Consider the following 8,037-nt stretch of genomic DNA (forward strand, 5'->3'; position numbering starts at 1 on the left):
CAACGGTGTTTGCCCTTCAGCTTCCTTACAACGACGAACCCATCGTCTAACAGTGCTGACATCCACTGTCACAACACCATACACCTTCTTCAGTCTTTCATGAATGCGTATGGGCGTTTCACCTTCTGCATTCAAGAATTCAATCACACAACGCTGTCTCAAACGAACATCGATGTCGGCCATCTTACAAACTTCTGCTGTGCTGCCACCTGTTGACACAGAAAGTTACTACTGCAGTGGATTGCAGAAGAAGGTTTGAGGAATGGCGCCAAATTCAAATTTTTCACTTAACTTAATTTTTTAAGTAGAAAAAAAATGGGAGGCATTACTTTTTGACCGACCCTCGTACAACCGCTCGCTCACCTATAGATCTGTACCTACAGATTGGAAAATTGCGCAGGTCGCACCAGTGTTCAAGAAGGGTAGTAGGAGTAATCCATTTAACTACAGACCTATATCATTGACGTCGGTTTGCAGTAGGGTTTTGGAGCATATACTGTATTCAAACATTATGAATCACCTCGAAGGGAACGATCTATTGACACGTAATCAGCATGGCTTCAGAAAACATCGCTCTTGTGCAACGCAGCTAGCTCTTTATTCGCACGAAGTAATGGCTGCTATCGACAGGGGATCTCAAGTTGATTCCGTATTTCTAGATTTCCGGAAAGCTTTTGACACCGTTCCTCACAAGCGACTTCTAATCAAGCTGCGGAGCTATGGGGTATCGTCTCAGTTGTGCGACTGGATTCGTGATTTCCTGTCAGGAAGGTCACAGTTCGTAGTAATAGACGGCAAATCATCGAGTAAAACTGAAGTGATATCAGGTGTTCCCCAGGGAAGCGTCCTGGGAACTCTGCTGTTCCTGATCTATATAAATGACATGGGTGACAATCTGAGCAGTTCTCTTAGACTGTTCGCAGATGATGCTGTAATTTACCGTCTAGTAAGGTCATCCGAAGACCAGTATCAGTTGCAAAGGGATTTAGAAAAGATTTCTGTATGGTGTGTCAGGTGGCAGTTGACGCTAAATAACGAAAAGTGTGAGATGATCCACATGAGTTCCAAAAGAAGTCCGTTGGAATTCGATTACTCGATAAATAGTACAATTCTCAAGGCTGTCAATTCAACTAAGTACCTGGGTGTTAAAATTACGAACAACTTCAGTTGGAAGGACCACATAGATAATATTGTCGGGAAGGCGAGCCAAAGGTTGCGTTTCATTGGCAGGACACTTAGAAGATGCAACAAGTCCACTAAAGAGACAGCTTACACTACACTCGTTCGTCCTCTGTTAGAATATTGCTGCGCGGTGTGGGATCCTTACTAGGTGGGATTGACGGAGGACATCGAAAGGGTGCAAAAAAGGGCAGCTCGTTTTGTATTATCGCGTTATAGGGGAGAGAGTGTGGCAGATATGATACACGAGTTGGGATGGAAGTCATTACAGCATAGACGTTTTTCGTCGCGGCGAGACCTTTTTACGAAATTTCAGTCACCAACTTTCTCTTCCGAATGCGAAAATATTATGTTGAGCCCAACCTACATAAATAGGAATGATCATCAAAATAAAATAAGAGAAATCAGAGCTCGAACAGAAAGGTTTAGGTGTTCGCTTTTCCCGCTCGCTGTTCGGGAGTGGAATAGTAGAGAGATAGTATGATTGTGGTTCGATGAACCCTCTGCCAAGCACTTAAATGTGAATTGCAGAGTAGTCATGTAGATGTAGATGTAGATGTTATGTAGATGTACCGGCCGTGGGTCGTGCTTCGGTACCTCAGATGGTAAAGCACTTGCCCGCGAAAGGCAAAGGTCTCGAGTTCGAGTCTCCGTCGGGCACACAGTTTTCATCTTCCAGGAAGTTTCAGATTTAGAATTATTTGCAGGTGGTAATTCTAACATTTTTTCTACGGTGTTGTGAACTTAAATTCGGATCGTGTGAAGTTGCTTCGGACTTTCAGAAAATCATTTCTGGGTTTCGCAGTGCTGATTACAGTTGAGAATTTTCTCAGATTAAAAACTAACTTGGAAAGGGAAATGATTGATCCGAGTTTTGGAGTTTAGTAACTGAATCAAACTTGTCATGTATAGTTGTTTTCGCCAGACTTAATAAGTCATGACAGTTCGTACCTAAGGGCATTTGTTCATCTTAGTTAATGTGAAACATTTCTCTTCTAGTGCAACCTCTTTAGTTTCTATCTTATTGGAGGGTGTAAGTGGTCATAAATCGTAAGCATGCATTTTAGAGCTCGTATTTTTTCTGTCCATACTACCTCCTCCAACAATATGGAAACCAAAGAGCTTGCAGTAGAAGACTGAAGACGAACAAGTGCTCACAGGCTTTAAGTCATGCATTTAAGAGCCTGTGCTAACTAGACATTTTGTTTTCGTTTTCGTCCGGACTACCACCCCTGAAAATTGCGTACACTACGATCTTAGCAAATCAGTATTGTTACATGTATTCCACTGTCAAAAGTACCAGAAATATTTTCACTGATAGCTTACGACTCGGTCGTTTCCGTACCACGGCGCCTTATTCAAATTTTTCACTTTCCTTTCTCCATCATTCCTAGAAGCTTGTAACATTTCCACAGAATTACCCTGTACAGTGTTGACGCAATAATCTGTTGTTATGTAGATTAATTCGCCCTGCGTCATCGTCAATTCATAATACGTCCGACATCTCTACAATTACGAGCTTACTTGCAGCAGGTAACAAGTTCCAGGAACTTACACTCCTGGAAATGGAAAAAAGAACACATTGACACCGATGTGTCAGACCCACCATACTTTCTTCGGACACTGCGAGAGGGCTGTACAAGCAATGATCACACACACGGCACAGTGGACACAACAGGAACCGCGGTGTTGGCCGTCGAATGGCGCTAGCTGCGCAGTACTTTTGCACCGCCGCCGTCAGTGTCAGCCAGTTTGCTGAAGCATACGGAGCCCCATCGCAGTCTTTAACACTGGTAGCATGCCGCGACAGCGTGGACGTGAACCGTATGTGCAGTTGACGGACTTTGAGCGAGGGCGTATAGTGGGCATGCGGGAGGCCGGGTGGACGTACCGCCGAATTGCTCAACACGTGGGGCGTGAGGTCTCCACAGTACATCGATGTTGTCGCCAGTGGTCGGCGGAAGGTGCACGTGCCCGTCGACGTGGGACCGGACCGCAGCGACGCACGGATGCACGCCAAGACCGTAGGATCCTACGCAGTGCCGTAGGGGACCGCACCGCCACTTCCCAGCAAATTAGGGACACTGTTGCTCCTGGGGTATCGGCGAGGACCATTCGCAACCGTCTCCATTAAGCTGGGCTACGGTCCCGCACACCGTTAGGCCGTCTTCCGCTCACGCCCCAACATCGTGCAGTCCGCCTCCAGTGGTGTCGCGACAGGCGTGAATGGAGGGACGAATGGAGACGTGACGTCTTCAGCGATGAGAGTCGCTTCTGCCTTGGTGCCAATGATGGTCGTATGCGTGTTTGGCGCCGTGCAGGTGAGCGCCACAATCAGGACTGCATACGACCGAGGCACACAGGGCCAACACCCAGCATCATGGTGTGGAGAGCGATCTCCTACACTGGCCGTACACCTCTGGCGATCGTCGAGGGGACACTGAATAGTGCACAGTACATCCAAACCGTCATCGAACCCATCGTTCTACCATTCCTAGACCGGCAAGGGAACTTGCTGTTCCAACAGGACAATGCACGTCCGCATGTATCCCGGGCCACCCAACGTGCTCTAGAAGGTGTAAGTCAACTACCCTGGCCAGCAAGATCTCCGGATCTGTCCCCCATTGAGCATGTTTGGGACTGGATGAAGCGTCGTCTCACGCGGTCTGCACGTCCAGCACCAACGCTGGTCCAAATGAGGCGCCAGGTGGAAATGGCATGGCAAGCCGTTCAACAGGACTACATCCAGCATCTCTACGATCGTCCCCATGGGAGAATAGCAGCTTGCATTGCTGCGAAGGGTGCATATACACTGTACTAGTGCCGACATTGTGCATGCTCTGTTGCCTGTGTCTATGTGCCTGTGGTTCTGTCAGTGTGATCATGTGATGTATCTGACCCCAGGAATGTGTCAATAAAGTTTCCCCTTCCTGGGACAATGAATTCACGGTGTTCTTATTTCAATTTCCAGGAGTGTATGTAGTGGTGTAAGGTCAATATTTTACAATCAGTGACTCACAGATACCACATTTCTTCGACTTCTTGGCAAGTTATAATCTAGCTGACTGATTATAGTGTGTACCACTTTGATACAAGTCAAATCGTAAGTTTCGTTTGTTGATAAGCTATAACCACAAATTAACTAGGTGGTAGTGCAGAAGTGTGTACATAGTTTTGAAAGAAATATGGTATTATCTTTTGCTGCATTGTGTGCCGGGTATGAGACCTCTTGAATGAAACCAGCGACGAGGATATCACGGAATGAGCGCTTGCAAAATTTCGTTTATCTCTTAGGAGTAGCATCGCGATATTGAAAAGATATCACATGTCAGTAAAAGTCATATTTCACAGTGGTACAGCGAACTAGCTTAATGATACAGGTTTGTGGTAAGGTACCATTCATCTAGTCCTGAACTTGTGTAATAACTTGAATCTTATTGGGCGTGAATAAATCTATTATTAACTACTGTTGGAAAATGTGCAGTTTCACCACATTGTAAACATCAGTAGAACAGGTGGACCGTAAAACGTATTTGGCTTCCGTCTACTGAGCACATTATATTTCCTAAGGGGATGTGATTTCCTCAAGCATTTAAGCACTACGTTTCCATTACCATCGTTCACGCTTTTTCAGTAAATTAGACTCGGCACAGGTACTATTGCTATGTAATAAAAGCAGATAATGTGGTCATAGAAACGGAAATAAAAATGTAAATATTTATTTCTAGTTGTTCGGTGGTGTTTGGATCTCTCTTTGTGTCCCACCAGTAAAGGAAACATTATTTTTCGTCTTTTTGGACGTCATTCCTATGTGGTACACGTTCGCCATGTGTCATTTTGCTTCCAAGATAGCAGAATTCCTTAACTTTGTTTTCTTCATGGTCTCCAGTTTTGATATTAAGTTCCTCGCTAATATCATTTCTGTTGCTCTTAATTACTACGTGTTTCCTCGGTTTCCTGAGAGCTCATATTGTGAGCTGATTAAACTGTTCATTGCGTTCAACAGTTCTTGTAATTCGTTCCCATTTTCACTAAGGATAGCAATGTCACTAGCGGACCGTTCACCCTGAATTTTTATCCCCTTCCTTAAACTTTCTTTCAGTCCGCCATTGATTCTTCCATATATAAATTCAGTATTAAAAAGAAAAGGCTGCATCTCTGTCTTACACCATTTCCCATCCGAACACTACGTTCGTCTTATTCCATTCTTATTGTTCTTCCTCGGATCTTGTACATATTGTACTCGTGCATCACTCGTCTTTCTCTATAGTTTACACTCCTCTATTTTTCTCGGAATTTAGAACTTCTTGCTACATTCCCATCACTTCACGCTTTTCCCAAGTCGACATAGAGTATGAAAGTCTATGCTTTTCTGTCAAGTCTTGCTTCCATTATCAAGTGCAACCTCAGAACTGCTCTCTGGTGACTTCACCTTACCTAAAAAATTATTAATCGTCATCTAACTGATTCTGTGTACTATTCTTACTGTTGACATTCTGGGTTTTAGTTTCACCGTATGTTATTTTAACTTTTCTGTCTGCTCAGTCAGTCTTTCTAACGACCATTCCTACTGCAATTCCTTTACATTTACCCTGTACCTATTTCATCCTAACTCCTCAGCACTTTCTATTTATTTCATACCCAAGGGACTTGAGCTTCACTATTCCTACGTTTCCCTGCACATATTTGTACTTTTCTATTTCGTCGATCGACTCATATATGCATTGTGTTGTGCACGTTTTCTTTTCAGTTACATTGTTTATACCTATGTTCGCCCGTCTAACATCTGTGACTGTCCATTTTAGAGATTCACGTTGTTCTTCGGCATGACTGCTTCTAGTAGTATTCATTGTCACACCAGTTACATTCGCACAGAACTTCCAGTGTATTTCACCATCCCTCATTACTCCATACACATAGATTCTTCCGAATTAATCTCTTAATCTTCAGCCTACTCCTCATCGTTCTCCATGGTGACTCGAGTTTCCCTCTGCTCTTGGATACGCCTTACAATCGAATATCTGATTTCGGAATCTCGGTCTGACCGTTGTGTAGTCCAGATGGAATCTCCCTGTGACTCTGAATCTTTTCCCATTATACCTCCTCCTCGTGTAACGTATGAACAGTCTATTCGTTATTTCTAGTTCTAATTTACTGCAGATCTTTAGCCTCTCTTATTCCCACCATAAGCCCCTTTTCTCCTTCTACGTAGCCTTGTATTCCTTCTCCTCCTAACATGTTCCAGTTCCGTATGAATATTCGAGTATCGTCTGCCTTAATACATTAAATTATGCATTAGATAGACGTATTCTTTTCTTGCTGGCGTTGGTTCGGTGTCGAGTCAAAACCCACACTAGTTACCTATTCATAAAGAATGCTAGCCCCGTTATACCATTTTCTGCTGCTATTGATATAAATGCCTTAAATTCAATTTAAAATGTTGAACAGAGTTGCTATGGACGCTGGATGCGTGTTTAATAATCACTAAACGTATAGTAACTGTTTTATTGACGCGTTTTGAGTGCACTCATCTGCAGATTATCTGGAAAGGCTTATGAAAATATAGAGTATCACAGTGACGGTAGCTGTGAGACTACTAAGAAAATTAAAAAAAAAAGCGTATGAAAAACGCATACCAATTAAGTGAGAAGACCTTTAACAGGCAGTATAAGGGGCCTGCAAACATGACACATTCCAAAACGTAAATTACACACAAGGCATGACAACGTCTATGACAAAGTGTCCAACATACGGCAGTAATGGCACCACATCACAGCGTTGAACACTCGAGGAAGACAGAACTCAAGAATACAGAGAAGAAGTAAACGAATGTACCAACATTAGATAAACCACACCAACAAAAATAGAATGTGAGAAATGTGCCTCAAAGGACATTGCCCATGTAATGTTGCTGAAAGAAAACGCTATACGTAACTGAAAGTAGCTGTAGAGGTTGGGAGGGGGCAAGTGAGAGGGACAAAAATTCAGTGAAGAAGGATAAATTTATTTATTATAGAGATGATAACAAAGTAAAGGGGTACAAAACATACTGAAAACAAAATTATTTTCTGTATAAGGTATGCAATAAAAGTAAGACTGGAATGTCACTGTCTCGAAAGTAAATGGAAATTGTGCCACCTCCTATTGCTGCCTACTGCCACTTCCAGGATCAGCGAAAATGTAGTGTCCTCTTTCTGTGTCCAGGAAGTATTCTTCACCTCGTTGAGATAAGTGAAAGCGAGGCGACATGTCCTCTCTTTGTACGAATTTGAGTCAGATTCTTTCGTCAGTAAGTTTAAATTCAAATTATCACTATCAGCTAGCTGCGTTGTTTACCGGTTACCGCAAAGAAGCTCATTACCAGTTAGTAGGGGACCGATTCGTGTTTCAAAATGAACTGATATCTTTGATTTGCGTATCAAATGTACACCGAATTAATTCCTTCAAAGCTCACAGGGTTCTTTTAAAGCAGCACTGTTTTGTCCGTTGGCATTATTCCCTTATATATTAATGTGGAACAAATTATTATTATTATTGTTACTGTCGAGAGATAATACAATACACTATTCACTTCTCATTATATCGTAGAATACTAATTTTTTGCTTAACTCGGTTTTTATTAATACATTTTCTTTCATAGGTTAATTACTATGGATGGTCACTCTTAAGCCCGATATTAAATCTTGTGCAAATTATTGAGGAATTCCTTTGACCCAGGACTATCTGGACTATTCTCTAGGTATGTAATACAAGTTACGACATTTCAGCATTTACTGGAACCAGAATTTTGCAACAGCATTAGCCAATTGCAAGAGCACAACTTGCTGCAGATGCTTGCGCAGCATTGCGCCACAGCTC

Source organism: Schistocerca gregaria, chromosome 1 (genome assembly GCF_023897955.1).
Source record: "Schistocerca gregaria isolate iqSchGreg1 chromosome 1, iqSchGreg1.2, whole genome shotgun sequence".
In the NCBI taxonomy this organism is placed as follows: domain Eukaryota; kingdom Metazoa; phylum Arthropoda; class Insecta; order Orthoptera; family Acrididae; genus Schistocerca; species Schistocerca gregaria.